General features: G+C 53.3%; 1 non-coding gene across 7 annotated transcripts in view; it reads left to right on the top strand.

The window, feature by feature from the left end:
- The window catches only part of NOL4L, a 130,567-nt gene that overhangs the window by 37,376 nt on the left and 67,221 nt on the right, over positions 1-25,970 (top strand). For 2 of the 7 annotated variants that reach the window (XR_005377745.1, XR_005377746.1), the window contains exons 2-3: positions 11,558-11,713; positions 18,112-18,223. This is a non-coding gene — a transcript (nucleolar protein 4 like). Of the gene's footprint in view, positions 1-3,131; positions 3,249-4,113; positions 4,928-11,557; positions 11,714-18,111; positions 18,224-25,970 lie in introns of those variants that run through there. The other 5 variants (XR_005377751.1, XR_005377750.1, XR_005377747.1 and 2 more) reach the window with 5 other exon arrangements.

Here is a 25,970-nt window from a genome sequence, read left to right as displayed (position 1 = left end):
AGCTTTTTTCTCCCTTTCCCAGATAAGGAAACTGAGGCAGTGCCACCAGTCAGCTAATTATTTATTATTATTCCAATAATTCTTACTACAGGTTACCCAAGGCCTGGCACAGAGCAGATCCTCAAAGAGTATTTGAATTAATGAACACACCTGGAAGGAGGTTACTGGGCAAGTGTGGGAGATTCCTATCTGTGTGTATGTGTGTGAGTGGCTCTGGGACTAGGTATAGCCGTGGGATTCTGAATGTGGACTCTATGTGACTCTGTCCAATGACTGAGTGCAAGTGACTGTGTCTGACAGTGTCACACACTGGTCTCCTGGAGTCCTTGCCTAAATGCTCAGTGGCTGTGGTGGGGACTCTGTCAGAGTGACTGTGTGTGTGGCTGTGTCAGACTGTATATCACTGCCTACACATGTCTGTCTGGGCCCAAAGGGACACTTGGCACCCTATCAGGGATGGCTGGCAGGGCTAGAGGCTACTGTGGGGCAGGGCGGGACAGGTTAGGTTCAGAGGTGAAGAGGGCAGAGTCCCCATCCTCCCCCACCCAGCCCTACCAGGCAGACAGGCAAATGGAAAAAATGTTCACACCCGGGGCAGGCAGGCGGGTGGCTGCCCCACCAAGGACTGCTCTGTGCACAGAAAACAAGTTCTTCTGGTATCAGCTCGAGTTTGGCAGGAAGTGGCTTTTGGGTGGCAGGAAGTTGGATTCAGCTCATATCAGCTCCGGCCGAGGGGCAGGAGAGCAGTTATCTGGGGTTAAACAGAGTTACCAAGAAGCGGGGCCCCAACCCCCTGTACCCGATAGAGCTGAGGGCACAGCCCACCCCTCCTGGTCATTTGGGATGATGGGTGGGGAAGGGGAGGCCTTGCAAAGAAGAACTGCCACCTATCCAAATGCTACTGGGCCCCAGATCCCAGACAGAGTTCATCATCCACCTCCTATGACCCCTGTTTAGCAGGTGTGCAGACTGAGACCCTGAGAGGCAGTGACTTACCTGGGGTCACCAAGAGAAGTGGGGAGAAAGGGAAGAGAGAGGCTACAAAAAATTTATAACTATCTAGAGACAAGATAAAAACCAGGAAAGAGGGCAAAGAGGAGAGGGGAGATGGGAACAGGACAGGGAAAGTAGTTGAATGAATGCAGAAAGCAATGAGACTAGGCCAGTGGGAAAATTTCTGGGGTGCTCACTGTGTGCCAGGCTCTCCCAGGAACATCACAACTGACCTTGGGTCCTGATCCTGAAACCATTTCCCAGATAAGGGGATTGAGACCCACAGAGCCTTGCCAGCTGAGCCACACCTGGAATCTAGATCCGAGCCCAAAGCCCACGTTCCAGGCCATGCCTCCTTGCCCAACTTCCAGGGAAGGGAAGTGGCTGTACTAAAAGGGATTCCCAATTTTACCACCTGTTTGCCTGGGTATACTGTTGTGGAATTCACCCAGTTGGCCCATGGAGAGTCAGGATTCAAACCTGTGCAGAGAGGCTGCAGAATTCATGTGCTTAACCATGTGACAGGGTGTGCCAAGCACTATGCCAGAGCAGACCGAGAAAATCATGGCTTTGCCTTCAGGCTGGAACCCAGAGGCTCCAGTCGCTGATCTGAAGCCCCAAAGAGAAACTGAATCTCCCAACTCCTAGCCCTGGACACTCTTGTACCCTTCCACTCAGCCCCCACTGGAGTCCCTAGGGAGTGGGCCACCGGTCCTTCTGTTCTCATCCCAAAAGCAGCACCCAAGCTGTTCCCTGGCTATGATGCTGATTTGAAGCTCAGTTTGTATGTCGTTTGCACATTACTCAGTGCATGTCAGAAGGTACGAACATCTCCCTTTCCCAGAGAGAGCTGCTGGGCCCCCCTGCCCTCCTCCAGACAGCAAAAATGCCAGCCGGCTAGACAGGGAGCTGCGCCCTGGCCTCTGACAGCACCCGCCTGCTGCTGCCTCCCCCATTCCCTCCTGGAGCCAAATTTAGGCAGCTCTGCTACAGAGAGATGGGGAGAGTAGAGGCAGGAAATGGCGAGGTTGGAGGCAGCCCTGCCTTGGCCTGCACAGGGTGGGGTGGCCCCAAGGGTACCCCTGTCCCTAAAGCCCTTGGCCCAGCCTCCCCCACCCCTCCTCCCACAGGAATGTGGGCCAGGTTGGGGAACGCAGGGTTCTCAGCTGCAGCCCAGGGTGCTGGCTACTCTGGCCGTGAGGGAGGAGGGAGAGATGGAGGGAGGGAGGGAGGAGGTCATGGCCGGGGCAGTGGGGAAGGGATCAGATAGCCTCCTCCAGCCCCAGACACCGGCTGCCACTGGGGACAGGAGCCTGCTCTGCTTCTCAGCACTTCCTGCCCCTCCTTGATGTGCCCACCTGGATCTGATTCTGGGGTAGGGGGCAGGAGGTACAGCTGGGCCTTTGGGGGGACTGAAGTCTCCCCAAAAGCTCCACCAGTCTGTCTCCTACTTGGGCTAGACTTTTGGCGGTCTTGGTTTTCCTACCTGGGAAATGGAGAGGCTGGCCTAGAACGATTTCCAAGTATCTACCCATACGGAGAGCAAGGGTTTCTGGGAGGTCTGATAGAGATTAGGGATTGTGGCAGTGGCTTTAGGCCTAGGAACTTAGGTTTCTCAGGTAAGGTTCCTCATTGATGTGGGATGTGGGTCGGCTGAACAGTGAAAGACCCGGGCTGGATTCTAGCCATCAGGAACCTGGGGGTGGAGTTAATAGTGCTCAGCAGCTGGAAGCATGGATCCTGGGGTCTGACTGCCAGGGTTTGAATTCCAGCTCTGCTACTCATGACTATGGAGAAGTCGCCTCAGCTTTCTGTGCCTCAGTTTCCTCAGCTCCGAGATGGGGGTTAAAAACCTCCCAGAGCTGCTGGGAAAGTGAAATGAGGCAGTGAATGTTTGGCACATATTAAGTGCACCGCGATGCCAGCTACCAGTGTGACTGTTTTGTCTCCCCGAGCGGTTGGGAGGCCCCCTCCCGCCCCCACCCCCCACCCGCAAGCTATAACGGATGTGGATGCGATGGGGAGGCGCTGTAGGTTGGTGGTGAAATGGACATCGGGATGGGGGTTCAATCTGCGTGACCCTGGGCAAATGGCCACACCCCACTGCGCCTTGGGCGGGGAACAGCAGAGGCGCCTGCCGCACAGGGCCTGCGAGGATTACACAGATCAGGCTTGGCACAGCGCCTGGCACATAGCGGGCGCTCCCTGAAGGGGAGCTGGCCAGATCGAATGGTACCGGCCCGCACAAAGGACAGGTGGGCAGCGTCCCCGGGGGTGCGGGGGGGGCGAGGGAGGCGGGCGCAGGGCAGGTGCGCGGGGAGTGGGAGGCGGGGCTGGGAGAGGGGGCGCGCGAGGGCGGGCGCGCGGGCGCGCAGCAGGTGCGTGTGGAGTGGGCGGGGCCCCGCGCGGGCGGGGTCTCCAGGTGAGCGGACGCGCGCCTGGAGGCTGGCGACGGGGGGAGGCGCGCCGCCCTGGCCCACTGCCGGAAAGCGTCCCTGTGTCTTTAACGGCCTCCTCCCCGCGGCCCCCCCCGCCCCCTTTGTGCGCCCCCCCCCAAGCCGGGCTGCAGCCGCGGAGCCGTCCCCCCTGCACTGACAGCTGGTATCTAATTACTGTGTGAGAATGGAAAGTCAGGCTGTCCCAGCTCCGGGGAGAGGGGATTAACGTCTCCTGCAGAATACACTTCCTCTGGTGGGTTGCCATGGTTACTCTCATTACCTGCCTGCCCGCGAGGAGCCCGCGCGAGCCGCTCCAGCAGGCCCTCCGAACCCGGGCCCGGCGCGCGCGCACCTCCCGGCTCCTCCGCGCTTCTCCCCGCCCCTCCCCGCCGAGGCGCACGCGCGTGCGCCCTGGGGGGAGCGAGGGCAGCCTCACCCCGCCCCGCGCCCCGCGCCCCGCGCCCCGCCCCCGCCCGAGCAGCTGTCAGCGGCGCGCGCGGCCCGGCCAGCCCCTGCGCGCGCTGTCAACAGTCATTAGCGCGCGGGCCCTCCCCTCCCCCTCGGGCTCCCCTTTACCCCCCACCCCAGCGCAGGGTGGGGCCTGCACCTGGGGCCTCCGCTCGTTAGCGCGCCCGGCCGCCCGCCGCGGCCCCGAAGGGACCCGCCCGCGGGGCCTGCTTGGCTCAGGGTCGCCCCCTTCCGCCAGAAGCCCCCCTCAGCGACCCCGTTCCCTGTCCCTGGCCGTGGCTCCCGAGGGAGGCGGGCCCCCAGAGTCCTGGAGGGTGCCCCTTTAGAGTAATAGCCACAGTGGGGGCATTTATGGATGTCTTGCCCAGGGTGGGCGCTATTTGTGCACCGTTTGGGTTCCCACAGCCGTCCTGTCTCATTGTGTCACCTCAACACAGGAGGAAACTGAGGCCCAGGCAGGCCAGCCCATTAGCTAGGGTCCGAGCTGGATTGGCTTCAGGCCTGTGACTTCACCCCTAGAGCACCTGCGCCTCGTGGACGCCCCCAGGCCACAATCCCCAGCCAGCCCCCCTGGCCCTGTCCTGCCTTACAGTGCCTTTGGGGGCTCCCTCTTCCCCCATCCTTTAAACTGAGATCATTGCCCACCTCTTGCCAAAAGGGGGGTACTTGGGCCCACTGTACCCCTTTCTCTTACCGCCCTTCCCCCATCCTTTCCAAATATTCCAGAGCTAACAAAAAAAAAAAAAAAAAAAAAAAAAGGAAAGGAAAAAGAAGAAATATTCAGAGCTGTTTGAAGGATATGGCATCCCTCAAAGGTAGCGCTGTCGTTCGGGGGCTGATCCCAGGCAACTTTCTATGGCCTGGGGTGTGCATTTCGGTCCCCAGCGTGATTTGAAAGAAGATGGAGGTTCAGCGAAGCAGAAAGGAGGTCTTGGAATATGTGAGGCCTGTTCCAGATGGCAGGTGCGCCGCGGTGGCGGCTCGGCACTAGCAGTTGGAGATTGTGCACAGGGGTGGAGAAGAGGCAGGTGCTACACTGAGTCCTCAGTGCCTTGTTTATGTATTTATTTATTTATCGGGGGTGTGGTCTCCTCCCTCGCCCATCCCGGCCTCCAAAGCTCATTGCAGCTATGGGTCCTACAATTCTGGTGTAGATCTCTATTTTGGAAGGTTGTTTTTTTGTTTCTTTGGTTTTGGTTTTGGTTTTCAGTGCACAGTAGGTAGTATTTATAACTGAGAGATATTCAAATACCGTCCTTGTTCCATTTAGGCCATGCCCTCTCCTCAATCACCTGATTGCCTGGCTTTACAAACGATGACCGGCTTTTCTTGAGGATCCCAAGGAAGAAATTTCCGGATATTTGGGTGCAGGTCTTCATTCTGGTTTTTTTCTTTTCGGGCTTTCAGTTTAGTGTAGCTTATACATTGTCTCTCCACCTCTCACCTTTCCTTCTGAGAATGCTTTGCAGGAGGCTGACCCCTTTCCTTGGATCTTCTTTCCAGCCCGAGGAGCTGGAAGGAGACTTTGTAGGGAACCCCCCCCCCAAAAAAAACCCTGCTTCTCCCACTTGCAAAACCTTAGTCCTGCCTGAATTTATTAAAGTGTGGTTTGGGGGACAGGAGGAACAGCTACAGTTCCAGAAGTTGGAAGTAGCCTTCAGCTGATATTTGCGGTAACTTTTGCCTATAATGGTAGCTGTTTAGCTGGCTGGCCCAGATAGAATGGAGCAGCATCCTCACATTTGCCTCTGCAATCAACCCCCTGAAGTCCTGGGCTCCCACAAAAGCGGTGGCCAAAGGTGTGTCTCCCCAGGGGTGGGTTCTGCTGACTGACTTTCTCCTCTGATGGCAATCTTGTTGATCTTTATGCCTTATCAAGAGCTGGATCTGAAATGCACCAAAAGGGCACATCCTAAGAACTTTCTGTGTGGTTTCTTCCTGTACCATAGGAACCCAGTTGAGAAATGTCCCTGCTATTTAGCCACATCCTCTCAATCATGGCCTTATCGTTGCTGGAAGGCACATGCTGCTAATATTGTGGTGGTGGGGCACTAACCAGTACTCTGGTGGCCTGAAACGGTGAGCCCATCTTGATGAGTGTATAACTCCTTACCAGCAAGTGACTTCGAAGTTCCAATGGAAATGACAGAACTGAAATCCATTAGCAGTTGGATGGGGGTCTATTTAATTGGCTTAGTGGGAAGACAGGCAAGGTTCAGTCAGATTTCAGTAGCTCACCTGAGGTAGGCCACTCCGGCAGAGGCCTAATGGCCTGGCCAGATCTGCTCATCTCCCTTGCATAGGTCTGCAGCCCTGGATGTCTCAATCTTCCTTGTGCTGAGCACTCAGATCATTTGAGGAAACTGAGGAATCCCAAAAAGACCTGTCAAGGGATGACCTGCTTAAGTATGAATTAACTTTGCCAGGGAGGACTTAAAAATCTGATGTCACATTGCTGAGTACTCCTGCCCTTTCTATCCATAATCCGCATTAAGTCACTGGGCAGGTGTTTTGAATTTGTACTAATGTTGCCCAATAAGATTCTTTTGTTCTCACCATTAGGAAAATTGGCCTTCAGTGATGGAGAAGAAAATATTAATATATTAGGCCTAGAAGCACAGAGCAAGAATATATTTAATGAGCCAATGCCAGTCTCCTTACTAGTTACCTCCCTATCTGAATCATGGAGACATTCTAATCAGTTCTCAAAATCTGTTGTGCGTCAGAAACATCGGGGGGCCCTAGTAAAACCCCCAGAGAGTGAGATTTGGTGGGTCTGAGGTGGGGCCTGAGAATTTGCATTTCCATCTAGTTCCCAGGTGATGGCTGTCTCTAATGGTCTAGAGACCACATTTTGTGATCACTCTTCTAAATATTGTGAAACATGAGCAATGTATAAATAGACATTTGGTGATTTCCTCAATAACTTGCAACCTGGCCTTTAGTTTAGAATCCAAACGGGTTGGTTTAAAGGAAGATGGTGATGTCCAAGAACAGTAGTCATAGTAGCTCCATGAAATTTTTAAAACTCTTGCTATGTCTGGTTTTATTGGCCTGGGTCTAGCTGGCTGGTTTGGAGTTGGCTGGTTTGAAAGGATGTAGTGTGTTGCCATGGCAATATTCTTCCCCAAGCAGGAAGGCCCCAGAGGTTGGTCCTGTGCAACTGACCATGTATTTCTCATGGCTTTTCCCGTGGGGTGCTTCAGGGTTCCGTTCCATCACTCCTGGTTGGTGTTCCCAGGAAGCTGGGGATAGTCAGGAGGCTCTAGGCCCCCTCTTCATTCAGCCTATAAGTGAAATGAGCTTTCTTTATCAAACGGAGGCCCAGCTTGCTTAGGGCCATGGATCAGATTAAGCTAATTTGGGTACAAAGCAGAAGTGGTTGGTGGGGACATCCCAAGGCTATGGGGAAGGTGCTTTCTGCTCCTTTAATTAGCAGCTCCTGCCTTGTAGCACTGTGTCTAGATTCTCAGCTAAGGAAGGCATGCCTCTCCTGCAGCACTTAGCATGAAGGTTATTACCTCTATGGATGCGGGGCATGGCAGAGATGCCTGGTGCATGTGACTGCCGTGGGAGCCCTTTGTTCTTTTCCCAGGGTTCTCCTTGAAGGACAGACAGATATCCTGGTGTTCTTCCCTTAGGGTGTAGCACACATGGTGTCCAGGTGGCCACAGCTCACCTGAGGACAGTTCAAGGTGTGGTTCTGCAGAGCTTGTGTGGTTTGAACTGGGACTGGGACAAGCCCTCTCCTCTCCTGTGTACATCTCTGCAACTGAGATAAACCAATTCTAGGACCCAGGGTTAAACATCAGGGGAGATCACAGTAGAGTTTTAAAGAGGGAGCTACTAAAAATGATCCCTGAAGAGTTTCTCTGGGATAATTTTATAGTCACATTGGACAAGATGCAAAGCTTTTGGGTACCCGTGTCTGTCTTAGAAAGAGGTGGGAGGCTGGGACAGAGGCCCAGCATTGGGCAATATATTTTGCTGTTTAATCTGAGTTGGTTAGTTACACCTTGACGTTAGGAAAATTTATGTCAAGTTTGTATGACAGTCTTAGTGTGTTACTTAGGAATTGAGCATGTCCTCTGATGGTGGGTATTAGCTTGGGGGACCCATGCTGTAACCTGAATGGAATAGAAGGATGGAAGAACAGATTCCAAAACCAAAATGTTCGAATTCAATGAGTCCAAAGGGAAGAGATGAACATTTATAAGCCAGATGCCTGACATACATTCTTAACCTAATCCTTAGAACAACCAGCCACAACTTTTTAGGCCCATTTGACAGGTGAGGAAATTGAGTTTCGAGAGGTCAAGAAGTCAGGTGGGGCACCTGACTGTCTCATTTGGTGGAGCATGCGACTCTTGATCTCAGGGTTATGAATTCGAGCCCCACGTTGGGGGTAGAGAGTACTTAAAAAAAAAAAAAGTTCAAGAAGTGACCTGCCCAAGGTTACCAAGCTGGTTAGGGGACACTTCCCATTTCACCTTCCTAAAATATTGTCTTCCACAGATTATTTTCTTTCTCCATTCCTTCCCACCAAATTTTATCTCCCTTTTCCAGAAGTATCTGTGTTCTGGCTTGAAATAGTTTTTTTTTTTTTAATTTTTATTTATTTATGATAGTCACAGAGAGAGAGAGAGAGAGGCAGAGACATAGGCAGAGGGAGAAGCAGGCTCCGTGCACCGGGAGCCCGACATGAGATTCAATCCCGGGTCTCCAGGATCGCGCCCTGGGCCGAAGGCAGGCGCTAAACCGCTGCGCCACCCAGGGATCCCTGGCTTGAAATAGTTTTATGAGCAGAGAGATGTATTCACTTTTAAGCAGCTAGATTCAGCTAGATTCATTATTATGCCTCTAGATTCAGATTATCAAAATGTTGTGGAACTACCCCATTGTACTTTTAAAAATATTTTTTTAAAAAGATTTTATTTATTTGATTTTTTAAAAGATTTTATATATTTATTCATGAGAGACACAGAGAGAAGGCAGAGACATAGGCAGAGGGAGAAGCAGGCTCCCTGTGGAGAGTCCAAAGTGGGACTTGATCCTGGACCCTGGGATCACGCCCTGATCAGAAGGTAGATGCTTAACCGTTGAGCCACCCAGGTGTCCCTTACTTATTTACTGAGAGAGAGTGTGCATGAAAGCAAGGGTGGGGGATGGAGGGACAAGCAGACTCCACATCAAGCACAGAGCCCGAAGTAGGGCTCAACAACAGAAGCCAGAGACCATGACCTGAGCTGAAATGAAGAGTCAGACGCTCAACTGACTGAGCCACCCAGGCACCCCTAATATACTTTTCTTTTAATTAAAGCTTAACAACATGCAGAAGAGTACACAGATTGTGAAGTGTCCAGATTAATGGCTTTCTATAAACTGAACACATCTGTAAAACCACCACCCAGATCAAGAAATAGAAGCCCAGTTAACGTTTTTATTCTTATGATCCTTTTGTTAGTTTTTGCCAGCGTGAACCTCTGGTTGGAAGTATAACTGGGCAATCGTAATATTTGTCCCATCCAACTCTCAGCAGTATTTGAAGATTCCCCTAAAACGCTGGGTAGTAACAAGTCAGCTAGTGAACAAGTTTATCACTAATGATCCCTGTTTATAGATGGCCCAGGACTTCAGATACCCCCAGCAAAGAGGTAACTAACTCCTGAGCGAGTCTAAGAACAGAAAAGTCGTGGAATTTTACAGCTCATCTCATAAGTGAAGCTCAGGGAGGCTGAAGAGTTTGCCCACAATCTCACAGCCAGGAAGCAGGACCAGCAGGCATCTCCTCCTACACACACGTACACACACACCCAGATGCATGCTGAGAAGTCCCCATTGAAATGGATCCTGCCTAGGAAGGAAGCCACTGGCAAGAGGGTCTGTACAGGGCCAGGGAGGTCACCCCCCGACAGATGCCACTCTAGGATTTGGCACCCTCCACTCCAGATGCCTATCTGCTCTCAAGTGGGCCGCTGGCAAAAAGGCAGCCCTGTTTACCCGTTACGGTATGTTGGGAAAGTTACTGGATAAAACCAAACCCTGTCTATGGCCAGAATGTTTTGTGAGCAGGGGTCCCGTTTAGCACCACCTCTCTTTTTCTTGGACTATATAAGACTAGATCCTAACCCAGCTCCGCCACTTACCAGTCACTATACCACAGGCAGGTCCTCTCCCTAGCAACCTCCTAGGCTTGTTGTAATGTTCAGCCTTATCATAGCTAGGGGAAACTGCAAATAACAAAGCACTCCGTGATTATATTTATTCCTAAGTTCCTCTGGACTGGGCTTGCTGCTTAGTGCTGCACGGGTATCTCCTTTATTCCTCTCTGTAGCTCGTATAGGAAAAATGCTTCTGTTCACCGTATTTTCCAGGTAAAAGACCTGAGATTAGAGAAACTAACTGCTCCTGGTCACACAGCCACTTCAATGATGGGCCCCATTCAGACTGAGGAAGAGTATGTCTAAATTACCCTGCCTGGCTGCCACTTAGAAGCAGTCAATCATTTGGTAGGCATTTCTTGAGCCTACTGTGTATCAGGCATTGTTCTAGGTGCTAGGGAGGCAGCTGTGAGCCACCAGATGAGGCCCATTCCCTCCTAGAGCTGACGTTCCTGAGCTATGAGCAAGATCCTTTAGGAAAGAATTCTCTGGGAGATTTGGGTTTGTACACTTTTAGAGAAAAGCCTGCCTCCTTTCCCCCTGAGTCCTCCCTACACACACACACACACACACACACACACACCTACACACACACACACACCTACCCTGGGTTTGTGTCTCCTGTGCCCTATCAATAAAGACCTCACCGAATAGTCTGCTCCCTTATGGGCTTTGGCCACATCCCCCAGCCTCCTGCCTTGCAGTTTCCCTGCTCCCTCCCAGCCCTGCTAGTGGGAGTTGGCAGGTGTCTGCCCAGCAGCAGGACCCATCTCAGTCCCGGCACGCCTTTTCAGGACCAGCTGACAGCAGTCACGCCAGCCTGATAAAGAGACTCGGGGGTCCACGGCCACCTTGCTCATGAGGCCCTGCCACCTCCACGTGGCCTTGTGTCTGTTATTCTCTGTATCTCCAGACACAAAGAGCCTGGGTCTGTTGCTGGCGCTCAGCTGCTGGAGTGGGGAGGGCGGGCAGTGGTGACAAGCTTTTCAGAAAGGCCAGGGTGGAGGCAGGAGTCACCCAGGTGATCCAAGCCATTCCCCTGGGACCCCAGCCCAGGACCACAGTGAAAGGTTACCACTAATTGGCGAGCTCCTGATGGGGCTGCATCTATTTAGCACCCCCCCTCCCCAGAGGCTTCCAGGATGGTCTTGGCACAGCATGTGATGCGAGAGCTCCCCGCCTGAGTCTGGCACAATCTGTCTGAAATTGTGAACATGGAGCCTCTTGGTTTTTTAATTTGTATTTTCGTTGTTGTCATTCTCTGCCCATTGTTTTTGGTAGATTTAGTAGCAGAAGCCACCCTGACTCTGGTGCCCCCGTCCCTGGGTCCGTCTCAGCCAGCTCCTTCCACCCCCAGCCCTCCAGACCTACCACTGGAGGCCTTGCGGGTCAGGTAGCAGCGCCGTCCCTGCCCCCGACCCTTTGCCAGGCCTCGGGGCCCAGCTCTCACCCTGCCGTCATCCCCGACACTGACACAGCTTGTCCGCCCTGTCGCAGGGGGCAGATGGCCTGTCGGAGCCGGAGGGCATCTCTCTGAAGCGGGTCGCTGTGGTGGAAGATTTCTTTGACATCATCTACTCGATGCACGTGGAGAGCTCGGCGGAGCCAGGCAAAGCCCCCAAGCACGCTGGGCAGAAGAAAACCTACCGAGCGGTGAGATGTCTGTCTCTGGGCCTCTGTGGGCAGCCTGGGGCCTTGGCAGGAGGCCATGGGCTGCGCACATGTTGGGCGGGGGCAGGGCAGGGAGCTGAGGCGTGATGAAACGGCCTTTGGGGACCCAGGGGGGCACAGGGCAAGGGCACGGCAGCCAGAGATGGCTCAAGGGGGGTGAGGGGGCGGGTTCTGTGGTCTGAGCACAAAGGAGAAGCAGGTTGAAGGGAGTGAGGGAGGGAAGGAGAAGGATGAGAGCAGGAGCAAAGCCCTCCTCTTCCTAGTTTCTGCTTCACTTGTTTCCTCGCCCCAGCCCCTTGCAGCCTGCTCTGGGACTGTGGGGGTGGGGGTGGCCAGATAATAATAATAGAAAGAGCAAATGCTTCCATTGCATTTACTGTGTGCAAGGCCTGCCCTACATGCTTCCTCTGTGTGAGTTCATTCAATCCTCTACCACCCTATGAAGTCAGTACTGGAAGTTCCCCAGGGGAAGTCTGAGGACATGGTCCCTACCTTCAGGGAGATCACAATTTTATTTGGGGTAGGGAGGCTGAGAGCAAAACTGAGACATGAGAACCAGAAATGTCTCCAAGACTAGCTTTGAGGGAACAAGAGCCCCCAGGGCATTCAGTGGTGGTACCTCCAGACACAATACATGGGCACTCAGCAAAGACACGTCCTCAACCTCCCCATGTGTGACATTCAGTGCCAAGCCAGGGGGGCTTCATGGAGAAGATGGCATATAAACTGGCATTCTAAGCTTGTGTAGGCAGAAGGGAGCAGAGATAAGAGTCTAGGGGTGGGAAACGTCACATATGGGGAGGTAGAGGAGATGGTAGCCAGAGCAGGCGGGGCCTACCTGTGTTCTGGTCCCATCCCCCTGTTGACTGCCATTGCCGTAGCTCTCACAGAGCTCTGAACCCAAGACCCACCACTAAACCAGTAAAGCCAAGCACTCTACTTTCATTCAAGCTTCAGAGCAGTCATGTGACTGCAGTTCCATTTTGCAGGTAAGGAAACTGAGACCCAAAGAGTTGATCTACCTGCCTAAGGTCACATAGCACTTAAATGGCAGTGAGCTGGTGTCCTCATGCCCCCCCATGTGTTGACTTTTTTTCTGACTTCTTAGAGACCTATCCCTATAACCGGGTTTCCCCACCCAAGGCAGCTGTGAACTCCAAACCCATCCCTATAAATAGCCTTGGACTGCTGTGGAGGTGGCCTGTAGAAGTCCGTGATTTTCCCATATGGCCTGATTTTTTAAAATTCCAACTATCTGGTTTGTCCTTGTCCTCAGAAGATGGCCTTTGGGGATGCCTGGGTGGCTCAGTTAGTTAAGCATGTACCTTTGGCTTGGGTCATGATCCCGGGGTTCTGGATCGAGCCCCACATCGGGCTCCCTGCTCTGCAGGGAGTCTGCTTCTTTCTCCCTCTGCCTGAGACTCCTCCTGCTTGTGCTCTCTCTCTGTGGTAGAAGATTTCTCTGTCAAATAAATAAAATCTTAGAAAAAAAAAGATGACCTTTGCCCTAAATGAGTCTTATGGATGGACCCATGTGCCCAAGGACCTCAGAAGATGAGGGTTTGGGCTAAGGGAGGCAGGAGATGATCATACTACCTGCCCTACACCTCCTGCTTCTCAGTACATGTGTGTTAGGAAAGGGAGTTCTGAGGGTATTCCCACCAGAGGGTCACAGATGAAGGGAGTGACACCCAAGCCAGAGACTTTGCAGGCCACTTGGTAGTCATGAGACCTAGCACATTTTCTCAGCATTTAATTTGCCAGTGCCCGGCAACTCACATGTGCCAGGCTCTGTGCTCAAAGCACTTCCCGGGCACCAGCTCTCTGAGCCTTCACGTGTGTGAGGGTGTATATATGAAGCAGGTCCTACTTTTATCTCCATTTTACCAATTAGGAAAATGAGGCTCAGAGGGAAACATAACCTGCATGGAGGTCACCCCACTGATGTTCAGAGCCTGTCCCACGACCACTACACATCCTGCCTTTCTACAAACCCCCTGTGGTCAGCTAGTAAGCCCGATGACCTGCTGTGGTCAAGGTAAATGGGCTTGGGCCCGCCAGACCATGTGACTTCCTGGGTCCCCTTCACGTCCAGCACCAAGCCTCACACAACAGGCATTCCCTAGGTATTTATTTTAAGATTTATTTATTTGTTTGTTTATTTATTTATTTATTTATTTGAGAGAGAGAGAAAATGAACGGGGGAGAGGGACAGAGGGAGAGCATCTCAAGCGACTTCCCGCCCTGATGCGGGGCTCAGTCTCACAACCCCAAGATCATGACCTGAACCAAGAGTCAGAGGCTTAACCAACTGAGCCACCCAGTCGCCCCCTTGTTGCATATTTATGAAGGCCAGGTTGCAGCCTCCGTGCTGTTGGGAGGGCAGGGCTGGGCTGGTCCCGCCAGCCTCTGTGTCCCTGGGCCAGCTTCTGTGTCCCTGGGCCAAGCGGACGTGCAGCCCTTTGCTCTGCACTTCCTGGCTTCTCGTCCATATGCCCGCCGCGTGCCCCACTTCCCGCTGCCCAGCCTGGAGCTGGCACATGACTGGCAGTGGGCCAGCTGGGCGGCACACAGAGCTGGAATTTCAGCAGCAGGGCCAAGGCTGAGTGGAGCAGGCCAGGGCCCTCCTGCAGTGGGTGTGAAGGCCAAGGGGGCTGCTGCACCTCCCTCCTCCCCGGTGTGCCTCCGCTCCCTCCCCCCCTTCCCCATCTGTCACCCTTCTCTTGCCACCCTTTTCCTTTTTTGGGGGTGGGGGTGGTGCCTGGATGCTTTTGTCCCCCTTCTTTTCATCTGCTCCCATTTTCCTCAGCCCAAGCCTTGCTCTTAAGTCTTATCCATGCCTGGGAAAGAGCCCCCAAGAAAACTCAGTGCTGAGGGCTGCAAGGAGGCACAGCCTGGCCTCGTGGCATTTGCATCGAACCCCTGGCTGAGGGTTTTGGGACCTGTCTCTGTGTGTTTTACCAGACCTGAATCCTGGGACTGCCTTGCCCATCTGTAGGGCACCTGGAACCTTCCAGATTCTTACAGGTCTGTAGTGCCTGCAGGAAGCAGGGGCCTGGAAGGGCAATAGGCAGACTTGTTCAAGGACATTAAAGCAAGCACATTCTTCTGTGGGGGAAAAAGAAGCTTCTAGCACCCACCACAGTCCAGCAATATATCAGAGAGAACAGGTAATGAGCTTTCTGAAACGGAAGGTATATACGAGTCAGGGATAGAAGGCCATTTACAATGGATTATGCAGGGGATTCCCATTTGGGGCAGGAAGTCCCTGCCTTACTCAGATGCACTGTGACCAGAGGACCCAAAGGACCCGTAGGGGGACTTGCCCATGCCCCAGGGTCAGGGGAGGGTTCCAAGTGGTTCTACAGAGTTCCCTGATCCCACAAAGAGGACTGGTCCTTTTTCAAGAGCCTTTTCTGGAGTCTGTACCCATTTGGGTTGGAGCAAACTGTTTGCTTCCTTTCCCAGGGTGTTGTTAGGCTAGATCGAGCTACAGAGTCTGGATCTGGCTGCCCAGACCACTTTGGAGTTGGGGCCAGATGTGGTCAGCAGCTGTTCCAGGCCCACCACGTGCTAATCCACCGCAGGGCAGCAGGAGGATCTTGTAAAGTGGTGCAAATCCCCCCAATTGGCCTCATCTGTCCTTGTCGGCCCCTGAGCTGGGGAGCAAAAATGGGGCCTTACAAGTCAACAACTCTGCAAATAGCTTTTGCTCTCCCTGCCGTGAAGTCTCCCTTCATTTTACCACTAAGAAAAAAGTGAAAGGTTTCAGTGTCCGGGCTGGAGACCCCAAGTGCAAGGCAGCAGACCTCTAAGGGAAGCTGGCTGGAAGCAGGGGTCCTGGGGCTTCCCCTCCTTAAACACAGCAGCTCTATCTTTATCTGTTTCACATTTTGGGCTTCAGCACGAGAGACTATTTCCAGAACTGTGTCTGGAGCTCCGAAACTATCTGAAAACCACCATCTTATTGACTAGAGCATAAACGAGGATTGTCCTCCTTTCAGCTCATCCCCAGGTCCTGTGGCCTTGGGCATCAATGTAGTTGGACAGAAACGGAGATCCCATTTCTCATTTGGACAACCAAAAGATGCCCAAAGAAGACTGAAGGCCACACAATGCTCCTTCCTCTGTGAAGGCCTCTTCAGCAGCATGGAGCTGGGTTGGACTCTGCACTTCACTGACATCCCCCCTCCCCCTGCCTGGAGCTCTTACTGAGGCTGCACACAGGGCAAAGCTTCCCTCCAGGGAGGGAACCTATACTTCTTGAGTCCACCCTACCCCCTGCCCCCTGGCGCCCCTATGTGGGACCCAGGGCCAGAAGGTGTGCGCCCAGCAGTCCCTTACCCTGTGTCAGGCCAGCCAGCTTTGCATACTGCTAGGATCCCAACTGAGGCCAGGAGAGCTGTGGCCACAACTCTGCGAATTGTAGCTGTACCCTCAGTGGGTCAGGTGGCAAGTAGGGCTTTTGCCCGTGCGGCAAGTATGTCAGAGCAGCGAAGCAGCGAGGCCAGGAATGCTTTCCTTAAGTGCTGTAAAAATTATTTCTCTGCCCAATGGCAGGTGAGCTCCATATCGTGAAGTAGGGCTGTTCCTATGTATCAACTTTCCTTTTCCCAGCAGACCGTGACACTCCTCCCCCAGGTCCTCAACTCATCTCTTCTAGGTCTGACCTAGGATGTCACACCTTGCAGCGCCTCAGAGGTCATCTGTTTGCCCAACTCGGCCACAGCCCGGCTCTTTGCCCAGTAGGCACCCTTCCCACTTGCCTGTTTACACGTGCCGTCTGTCTTTCAGTGGAGCCCAGCCCTCTTAATCCTGAAGGCCTGAGAGGGACATGCCACCCCTAAGATTTCCAGGCAGGCTGGGCTGGGAATGAAGATGTCCGTATATGTGGCAGGAAAGCCCTCATCCTGGAGCCCTAAGACCCGAGGAGGACGGGCCGCATGCCCTCTCATCCACCAGCTCCAATCAGAGAGCAGGGGTTTGCCCTTGTCCCTGACCTCCAGAGGAAGGCAATCAGACAGGGAATTTGGAAGGGAGATAACTCATCAAGGAGCCTGCCTGCTCCGCAGAGCATCAAATCAGCTGAGAAATAACAATTGTGTCACCAAAATTAACTCTGCCTTTGCAGCCGGCCACCAAGCAGGAGCGGCCCCCCGAGCTCCACAGACCAGCTGAGCTGAGGGCACAGCCTGAGCTGGTCCTCTGAGGGCTTGGCCACAGCCCTAAGACGCCACCCACCCTCCCCAAGCCCATCCGCCCTGCCCTACCCTACTCCACCTCCTGGCCACCACAAAGAGGGGACAGGACACTCGTGCATCCTGAAGGAGCAGACCTGGTGCTGTCCCCTCCCTCTGGGCGGACCAGAGCCCTCGGCCAACTTTCCCCGGCTGGGCTGCGGCGAGCATGATGGAATGCTGGGCTGATGCTGCCCCTTAGTGGAGAGGAGCGGGAGGGCCCAGGCTCTGGGAAATGTGCGAAAACCAGCCACTGGGCAGCTACCAGCCTCAGCAGGGGAACCTGAGCCTGAGAGTCCGCTAAACCAGGGCCAGATCATTTCCTGAAACCCAGAGCAAGAAGAGATGGCTGGGCTTCTGGGCCCACACCTCCTCCTTCCCCACTGCCCTGCCCAGCCTGTTTCTTGTATTCCTTCCCATTTACTTCACCTCCCTTCCCACCTCCTTGGCTAGGAGAGGCCCCCTGGAGGCAGTTATGGAGTGGTGTGAGCTGGAGCATGGGCTTTGGTCTGCCACCACCTCTAACAAGCTGTGTGACCTTGGGCAAGTAGGTCTACTTCTCTGGGCCTTGTGACCTCACCTGGAATTGTGCTGGTTCTTAACAGCGTGTCCAGTTTGAAAAATCTGATCCCTTGGCATCAGACATTCACAGCTCTCCCTAAAGTGTTCTTGATCTGCGAGTTATTGCAGGAAGAGCTTGTAGAACCTTGGGTTCTGTTCGTAGGCGCAGGGCCAGTAGATTAGGTGGGTCTCAGTTTATCCACAATCTCTTAAGAGTGGAAATTGTTTCGTCCTCCCCTAGAGCAATGTTTAGAAACTCTTTTTTTTTTTTTTTTTCAGGAGCAACAATAAAATACTCTGAGAGGACTATTACTTGTTAAAACATAGGTTAGATAATCTTTACATGCTTTTGCCTTCTCAATTTCTAATTCTTTTATTCAAACTTTTAAAACAAATGGTTTTCCATAAGAGTACTGACTCATTTGTGTGGCTAAGAATTGAGGACACCTGCCCTTTGCTCCTCAAATCCTTTCCCTTCCTGCAAGGGCCAAGCACATGCCACCAAAGCACAAACCTTGGCGGCTTGGTGACCAGGTGGCCTCCCCCTCGCCCATATAATGAGCAAAGCTCCTCTGTCCCCAGATTGCGGAGACCTATGCCTTCCTTCCACGAGAGGCCGTGACCCGGTTCCTGATGAGCTGCACAGAGTGTCAGAAGAGGATGCACTTTAACTCCAATGGCCTAGAGCCCAAAGGTAGGGGAGGGGGCGGGTGTGCTGGTGGCTTGGGGGAGGCTGGGGGTGGGGCTCCCACCAGCAGGGTCTGCCCTTTGCTGGCGCAGAAAGAAAAGTGCATGGCCAGCGGTTGTCACAATTCCCAGTGGCCAGTGTGGGTCCATTGCCCAAAGCACCTCATTTTTGTTGTTGTTTTCTTTAACTTAAAAAAAAAAAGTCAAATTCCATCAAAAAACTGATAGTGCATTCCTACTGTCCTTCAAGACCCTCTTCTCCCACCAATGTTCCTGATGGAAATGATCACCTCTCCCTGTTGCCTAAGCTCCTTAATTCTTGCCTCCCAGGCCTCACCCTGAGAGCAGTGTCTTCATGGGTCTGGTCTCACTGCCCTTTCTGTGAGCTCTCTGAAGACAGGAGCACACCTCCTACCACGTGCACCTTTTTACCCTGTAGTCCCACCCCTGCCAGCAGTAGGTCCTCCCTGAGTGTTCCTTCCCTACACACATCCAGGAAATCTGGGGAGATTACTTAGAATTCAAATGCCCAGGGCACTTGCCACCAGCCAAACTTGGTCCCTTGGACCGAGGTCCCTGCTCTCCTGTTCTGCCCTGCCCACTGAGATACAGCAAGGACCCCCACCTCAGTCTCCTCACTACCTCACCCTGAGCACCCCCAGAGGCCTCTGGTAAGTCTGGGGCCCATCTCTTTGCAGGTGGCTTTGGCACAGCCAGGTGGGCCAATACATTCTGCTGGTAGGGTTATAGCTCTGCCGTGAGCCATGGTGCCCAGGTGGGCAATTTGTCAGGGCTCTTAGGCTGGTCCTGGGCATCAAGCCTGTAAAGGTTGCTAAGTTGGTGGGTGTTTTGCCTGAGGATGGGAACAGACTCAGAATGAAGGGCAAGCTGGGCACTTGGGTGCTACCCAAGTGGCATCCACCGTTTCTAGAGAAGGAAAAATCAACAACAAAGCTCAGGGAGATGACGACAAAGACATTGGAGCATAGGTGTCGAGTGGGGTTTGTTTGTTTTTTCTCTCATTTTGGTGGTCTCTGATGCACATGGGTAACTCTGACACCAGCTGACTCATCAGATCCAGAAGCCTTCCTGTCCATGGGGTCCTTAGGCTACAGCTGCTTTGTCTGGTACAGTGGGTAGCTTCTAAAGCATGTGGGGCAGGAACATGTGTCTCATACTTCATAAATGCTGAGGTCCTGTTTTAAGAGCAGAACCCCCCAAGACCACGCTGGGTGGGTTCGAACCACAGCTCTGCCACTCAGCAGCTGTGGGTCCTGAACAAGTGATTTCATCTCTCTGAGCCTCAGCCCCCTCATCTGTGGAGTGGAGTTAATCATGGTACCTCCTCAGAGGGCCGATGAAGCTTAAGAGTTAATCCCTGTACCTGGCATGGGGCTCGCTGGCTGGAGGAGTGAGCTGGGGTTGTTACAGTTATCATAATCTCGATGGCTCCGAGGCCCCTGCCCCAGTTGGTCTGGCCCAGGCCATGTGGCTGCAACCCTGGTGCCTGCAAATAGGCCAGGAGGGCTTTCCCTGCTGCACCTCCACCCTGTCAGGGTCTGGGTCCCAGGGGCGTGTGCCCTGCTGGTGGTTGCCTGTCCCTTCCTGTTCTGTCCTAATTGTTTCCATAGCAACTGGCAGAGTCAGACACTGAAGCTCTAGCCTAGAGGAACAGGCAAGGCCAAGAGGGGCCGCATTTGTGGGCTGCTCTGGGGTGTCTGCAGGCTCCCTGTCTTCTGCTCCCTTGCTTTCTGCTGGTATGGAGGACATTCCTCACCTCCCCCACTCCTCAGTGAAGACTGCAAGGTATCCGTCTCGAGGCTGCAGCTCCACTCCTCCTCATCTGTGGGCTTTGGCATGTCCAGGAGGGCGATGCTGAGCACAGCAGCAGCCTGTTTCTTCTCTGGGCTGCCACCACTATGCCCCCACCCCCAGGGAGGAGGAGGATGGGAGGGAGGTGGAGAAGGAGAGGGGGGGAGAGAGAGAGAGAGAGAGAGAGAGAGAGAGAGAGAGAGAGAGAGAGAGAATGTGAGCACTCACGCCAGCAGGGAGCCGCCTAGAATATAAACCAGCTCTGTGGGTTCTGTGCTAGAGCCTCTTTTCAGGGGTTTGCTCCAGGCAGGACAGAGAACAGGCAGCTGCGTGGTATCCGTCCTTCAGAATGCTACTTCTCTGTCCGCAGGAGAGCAGCTTCCCACACAAGGAGAGGAGGAGACACTGAGGGAGTAGGAGATAGTGTGGCCTATGGAAAAGTATAGGCGGGGGTGTGGGGGGCATCCAGTGGGCCTAGGTGGGGTGCCTGGACCTGGCTGAGTGTCCTGTGATAGGCTGGGGACCTCTCTGCTCATACCAGCTTCTATGATCCTATGAGGTATCTCTCCCAGCTTGCCTGAGGAAATGGGGCACAGAAGAGTGTTATGGTGAAATCGGTGGTCCAAGCTCCACCAGAAGGCAGGAGAACTTATGTTATCATCACAAAAATGGGTGTGATGCCTGTCTCTTGGAGTTAAATTAAAGGAGGCCATTCTGTAGGGCACCTGATGCAGCAGGCACCTGGGAAACTTCAGCCTGTTCCCTCGACCCTACAGCATTGTACCACCGTGTCCAGACACAAGAGTGCCAATGTTTGGGTGGCTCCACAGGGAGACACTCGGTCAGTCACCCCACCTAGGTCAGCACCCCGGGTATACAATCTGGATGCTGGGCAAAAGGGAAGAGATTGTTTTCTGGAAGCTGCTAGTGGAGAGCCTGAGAGTCTAAAAGGCTCCCCTGTCTGCTTAATGGCCAGAGGCATTAGCTGCCTGGACTCCCATCGCCAGCTGGCAGGGTGTCCCTTCTCTTAACCCAGCTAAGAGCTTGCAGATCTGACCTCCTCCTGCCATGCTGGTCTCTCTGGACGTGGCTATACTGCTTGCTCCTTCATAGGCACCCCTGTCATGCTGGCTCTCCCCCTTCCCCACCCTGCCCCAAGCCCCAGAAGCAGGCCTGTGTTCCTGTCCCAGGAAGGTGGGGCAGGAGGGGGACAGGGAACAGGATGGAGACTTCTCAAGGGGCTGTTGGGAAAGTGCCTGGCTTCCTGGCCTCGTGTTAAAAAGAAAGAAAGGAAGCAAAGCAGCCTCCCCTGCCCAGCAGTTTGTCCCCGGCAGAGCGCGGGGGCCTGGACAGTCCCGTGCCCTCCCCCAGCGCCGGGAGCACAAACAAAGGAGGCTGCCGAGGATCAGGAAGTCCAAGGATGGGAAGTTCCAGGGCCTTCTGGCTCCACGCTCCTTTTCCACCACCCCTGAGTGAGTCCAGGCATAGAGGGGACAGAGAGTGAGAACCAGCTGAGCCCTCAACCAGCCCCAGCTGCCGGGGAAGGGGGCCTCTGGGGAGGCACCTTCCAGTTTCCTTTGGTGTGACAAAATATTATTTGTATGGAAGCAAACCAGGAGTTAGCAGTGGGCAAACACATTATCTACCAAAGGAGACAGAATCATCCACTCAGGTGGTATTTTCTTCTCAACCAGGCCCAGACTCCTCTGTGTGGTTCCAACCTGCTCTGTGCCTGGCCCCTCCAGATCCTTCCTTCCTGTCTTCCCCCCATGTGACCCCATTCCAGCTGATTCCTTTGCCCCTGCAAAGGAATCTTTCCTGTGCTGGCCTGGTTGCTGGCCTCGCCTGACCCAGTTTTCATACTCACTTGCTGTGTAACATGGGGAGGGTGTCTCATCTGTAAAATGGGGGTATTAATACTAGTATCCACCGCGTGGAGCAAGAGGGTCTGCGTGGAACTCCTAACCGGTGCTGAGTAGCTGTCAGCTACATGATTGAACGCTGTTCGGATCCTCTCGGCACAAAGCCGTCGGGAGCTACTCTAGAGCCCCCTGAGCCCTTCCTCCCCTGAGCTGTAATGGACTCACCATCAGTCCCACCCCGCTGAGTCCCACACCTTCTCCCCACCCTGAACGCAGACACATCAGTGCTTCTTAAATACTCGGCTGGTCTACTGATTCACATCCCTGGGGAAGAGGCTTTCCATCACCATCTGAGCCAGCCCCAGGCCTCAGGTCTCTGTTTCCACATCTGAACACCACCACAGGCTGGCTGATCTCGTGGCTGCTCTGGGCCCCCATGATGCACACATCCTTCAACATCCAGCCCTGCCTGGGAGGCTTGCCACCAGCACCCGAGGCCACGGGGGTCTCTGGGCTGAGTTCTCCCATTCCGTATGTGAAAGCTCAGGAGAAATGCCCCCATGTGCTCCATCCGGAGGAGCAAGGGCCACTACCTCCACCGAAATTTGCCTCGATTGATGCATGCTGTGGGAACCCCACTGTGAAGGTCATCATTTGGCTTGGCCTGTGATGATTATTGACCACCACTGATTATTTCCTTTCTTTCTTTAAAGATTTTATTTATTTGAGAAAGAGTATGTGTGAAAGAGAGTTTGCACACAAGTGGGGGGAGGGTAGGAGCAGAGGCAGAGGGAGAAGCAGGCTCCCCGCTGAGAAGGGAGCCAGACATGGGACTCCATCCCAGGACCCTGGGATCATGATCTGAGCCGAAGGCAGATGCTTAACTAACTGAACCACCCAGGTGCCCCTCACTGATTATTTTCAAGGCTGGTAAAACCAGGGCTAGCTGTTTAGGCAGGTCTCAGTTTTCCTTGGCAAAGGGTGTTGAAACATTTCTTTGAGTGGTCTCTCTGCCTCTGTCACCAGCAACCTGCTGGATCATAGTGGTTCTGTGACCCTCGCAAACTCCTCACTCTCCAGGGGTGTCAGGTTATTTTTAGTGACTCGAGTGTGGTCCCTCTCTGTGCTGACCACAGCAGAGGCTGGCCTGTCTCAACAGAGCCCAGGGGTCCATTTGTGCGTCCACCTTAGCTTCTGCGTGTCCTGGTATGTGTCTCGCCCGCAAGCGCATGACTCCGCAGAGCTCCTGCTTGGCCCCTGCTCCTCACCTCTTTCCTACTGAACCGATCTCCTGATGTGAGCCACTTATCACCTCCAGAACCGTGGGCCTCCTGACTGCTGAAAACCCCGCCTGCCTCTCTCCTCGCCTTGGTCCCACAGCCAGCTCCCTGGCACCTTCCCTCACCTAGAATGCCCCCTGCTCACCATGGTCCTGCCTCCCCGCCAAACTCACACCTCTGGAGGCACAGGTTGCTAGCATTTCGCTGCACCTTGATCTCTGATGGATTTGTGTGTGTGTGTGCGCACAGGGTGTCCTGGCTCCTCCTCTTGAGCCCGCCCAGCTTGCTTCTGGGCACTTTTTTTTTAATTACTTTTTTTCATTGGAGTTTGATTTGCCAACATATAGCATAACACCCAGTGCTCATCCCGTCAAGTGCCCCCCTCAGTGCCTGTCACCCAGTCACCCCCACCCCCTGCCCACCTCCCCTTCCACCACCCCTTGTTCGTTTCCCAGAGTTAGGAGTCTCTCATGTTCTGTCTCCCTCTCTGATATTTCCCACTCATGTTCTCTCCTTTACCCTTTAATCCCTTTCACTATTTTTTGTATTCCCCGAATGAATGAGACCATACACTGTTTGTCCTTCTCCGATTGACTTACTTCACTCAGCATAATACCCTCCAGTTCCATCCACGTCGAAGTAAATGGTGGGAATTCATCGTTTCTAATGGCTGAGGAATATTCCATTGTATACATAGACCACAGCTTCTTTATCCACTCATCTCTCAATGGACACCGAGGCTCCTTCCACAGTTTGGCTATTGTGGACATGGCTGCTATGAACATCGGGGTGCAGGTGTCCCGGCGTTTCATGTGCAGGTGATTTCTGAGCTGTGGACATGCTGGGGAGGGAGCAGCCTCCTCCCTCTTCCAGAGTACTGTCCTAGCCATTGCTCCCCCCTCCCTCCAAGCCAAGCTGTACCTGGCTTTATTAAAAATGCCTTCTCATCAGCAGTCATGGTATTGTAGGCAGGCCAGGGGTGTCCATCGGTAAAAGGAACACAGTGCCTGGCCTCGCTGGATGACCGAACGTGGAGAATGGGCATGACGCCGGATGAGCTCTTCCTTTGCTGCTCTGACCAGCCATCCTTAGGGGACGAGGGTGGCCCTGCTCACAACTCTTCACCAGATAACCATGTCTTTGAGGAAATGAAACAGAAATGGCAGAATTTTCTGTCTGAAGACCCAGGATCTGAAAACAGGAACCATGGCTCATCTGAGTGTCTCAGGGTGGTTGCTCAAATGTCTACCTCACGTAGTGCTCCCAACCCCATGGAGCCGGGGTGGGTGGGGAGGCACGGGTCCCAGCACGCTCCCGGGGGTCAGGAGGTCAAGTCTGGGCTGAGGGCGAGGCGGCAAGAAGAGGACCCAAGGACACTGAAACCAATTACAGCGCCAGGTGCCCGAACAAAGGTGCCAATGTGCAGCCTGTATCAGAACCCTCCGCCACAGAACCAAGAGGAAACCTCTAGAAAAAAAGTTTTTTTTTCGGCCCATTTTAAGCCAGTGTCTGAGATATAGTAGTGACATTTAGTTCTTCTTTGAAGAAAAAAATCTTCCTTGAAGAACGCAAAAAGTCTGAGTGTGACAACACAGCTTTTTAAAAAGCAAAACATGGTTCTGCATTTTTATACAACTCGTTAAGAAATGTTATTCAAGGGGATCCCTGGGTGGCTCAGCGGTTGAGCACCCCCTTCGGCTCAGGGTGTGGTCCTGGAGTCCTGGGATCGAGTCCTACCTCAGGCTCCCTGCATGGAGCCTGCTTCTCCCTCTGTCTCTGTCTCTGCCTCTCTCTCTCTGTGTCTCTCAAGGAATAAATAAATAAAATCTTTTTTAAAAAAAAGAAATATTATTCAAGCTGTATGATCACCAGAAGTATGCCACCTGCAAAGGACACCCATCGTCCCCAAGACCGGTCTATATGGACTCCATTTTCTGTAGGGCTGTTTTCCCTGTATCAAGCAGAGACTCCCTTGCCCCTTTGGGTAGCTTCACCCTCTTATTTGCAGGGGAGTTTTTCCTTTATTGTTAAAATATTCATAACATAGAGCTTGTTGTTTCGATCATTTTTTTAAGTGTGCATTCAATGGCATTGATTATAGTCACACCATTGGGCAACCATCACCACTGTGTGTTTCCAAAACGTTTTCACCACCCCAAACAGAAACCATGTACCCATGAGGCAATAACTTCCCCTTCCCAACCCCTAGTCCCTAATAACATCTGTTCTACCTTCTGTCTCAATTTGTGGGCCTACTCTAGGTATTCCATTTAAGTGAAATCATATAGCATTTACCCTTTTGTGTCTGGCTTCTTTCACTCAGGTGTTTTCAAGGTTGCAGGGACCTTCCTGGCCTGAGCTCCAGTTCCTCCACTATGACCCCAGTACCCACTTGGCCTTTTGCTAGTCTTTCCAGCACAGCGGTGATGGTGGAGGGTAGGCTCTGGCCAGTCCAAAATAGCTCTGGTCCAGAAATCCTCCTCCTCACACTGCTCAAATCCCAGCCCATGAACAGAACTAGGCACCAAAGGGAGCTTTGGAGGCAGAAAGAGGAGGCTAGAGAATGGGTAACCAGAACTATTCCCCAGGGAGAGGGTAAAGCAGGGTCAAGTGACTAACTGGCCAAGTGAGGCCCCACTTAGTGTGACAGGTCCCAGCAGGTGACTCCAGGGCTTTGAGATGGTCATAGCAGGAGGCATCTGAAGAGGAAGCTAGACTGGGGAGGGGGGTGACAGGCTCCCTTTCAGTCGTGCTCCCCGTCTTCCTTGATTTACTCCTGTGCCATTTTAGTCTGTCCACC

The sequence above is a fragment of the Canis lupus genome, chromosome 24 (assembly GCF_011100685.1).
Source record: "Canis lupus familiaris isolate Mischka breed German Shepherd chromosome 24, alternate assembly UU_Cfam_GSD_1.0, whole genome shotgun sequence".
NCBI classification, from domain to species: domain Eukaryota; kingdom Metazoa; phylum Chordata; class Mammalia; order Carnivora; family Canidae; genus Canis; species Canis lupus.
The sequence above is the reverse complement of the archived record's forward strand: the minus strand, read 5'-3'. Positions and strand labels throughout refer to the sequence as shown.